The sequence below is a fragment of the Morus notabilis genome, unplaced genomic scaffold, assembly GCF_000414095.1.
Source record: "Morus notabilis unplaced genomic scaffold, ASM41409v2 Scaffold15, whole genome shotgun sequence".
Lineage (NCBI taxonomy): Eukaryota > Viridiplantae > Streptophyta > Magnoliopsida > Rosales > Moraceae > Morus > Morus notabilis.
In genome coordinates this window covers 43,901-45,789 of record NW_010367234.1, presented here as the reverse complement: position 1 = coordinate 45,789, position 1,889 = coordinate 43,901, and positions in this window count along the sequence as shown.

Sequence of the window (1,889 nt, the reverse complement as noted above, 5' to 3'; positions counted from 1 at the left end):
ATCATAATTGAAAATATATTTATATGTACATATAGACATATATACACTGTAGTAAAGTAACGCCTATCACATTCAATGCGCTGTCTTTTTTAACTGATAGATAAAAATGTTAGGAAATCATAATAAGTCAATACAATATATAAGTAACTTGACAAAGTTTTTATATAGATAATGTATAATAGAAGATGTAAATAAATGAGCAAAATATAACAAAGATGTTTTACTAAAAAAGTGAAATTTAAATAGTCTGTACAATATACCTAGCTTAATAAATACATGATATACACGTTTTCCGTCAAGTTATAGAACAAATTCTCCTATGATATTGTCTGAGTTCAGTAAAGAAGAAAACAAAGACACTCATTTTAATTAACATATGTAAAGGGAAAAACAATTAGAAGCGAGATTAAGTAAAACACAACTTATGCAAAACATATAAATGTATAGAACAGTAACTCCGAGGAGTCTCCTTAAAGAGGAGTCTTCTTAAAATACAAAAGTTAAAAGATAAACGTATAGAACGAAAATAAATTAGGCAGCAGTAAAAACAACCAACTCACTATTAATAAAACAATTTCTTCTTTGACTTTCTTCAATTCAGTATAAAAGAATCCATTTAAACTCTTATAGATAAACTTATAGAACAAAAATAAATTAGACAGCAGTAAAAACAACCAACTCACTATTAATAAAACAATTTCTTCTTTGACATTCTTTAATTCAGTGTAAAAGAATCCATTTAAACTCTTATACATAAAAAATATTGCAGTGAGTATTTAATTTTAGTGTCAAGAGAACATAAATAAAATATGAAAATATTTATTAGTTAGTTGATTCAGGTATTTATCTTTTAATCTTACCTATATATATATATATATCATATGGAACTAAAACAGAACCTAGCAACGTTTTTGGCTGCCATCTAAGTTATTACAGAATTTATGGAAAATATCAATAAATGTCAATAAAACGGTTAAAAGATAAAGGCATAAAACCATAATTACTCGGGCAACAGCAAAAATAGCAAAGTCTCTATTAATAGTCATATGATACATGCTCATAATAATAGAAGACAAATACATCATCATCACCAACATATAGTAAAATACTTTAAAAAATATAGACTCTTAAAAACAGAATAAAAATTAGAGATGAAAAAGATATATTACCTTTTACAAATAAGTACGCCGAGTAGAGAAGATATAAGAGAAGACCAAATATTGGGAATGGAAAAGAAACAGATTATCAAATAGGTAGTAAAAAAAGTCTAATACGAATAATACTTTCTAAATATTGTAAAGGAGACTCTTCGGAGTTACTGTTGTAAGATAACAGATGAGGCTAGAAAGGATAAAATATGAGAGGTAAAGAAAAAACATAAAACGAACACATATATATAGACATGAGGTAACTGAAATCTTGATAAAAGACTAAAACCAAAACATGCAAAAAAATATAAACAAAAGTAATGATTATACTATGGCAAGTGTCATTAAGCATGGATCGCACCGCAAAATACAACCAATAAAAAACTAACAGTAAAATATTAGATTTGTATTAAACAGAAGTGAAAGAGATAAAGTATATGTGTCATGATAAAACATTAAATAACCATACGCAATCTCGCATATAAACACCTGCAAATAAATATCAATTAGAATAATAAGTATATTACGGCAGATGTCATCAAGTATGAGTTCCACCGCAAAATAAAATCAATAGATAACTGACAGTAACATATTAGATATATGTTATACAAAACGGGAAACAAAATTGATTATACACCTCAAACTATAACAATTATAATAAAAAATTAGAAATAACTAATAAAGAAAAAAAAATTACACAAAGTGAAAAAAATGCACATTGAAAAAACTTAAGTAAATAAA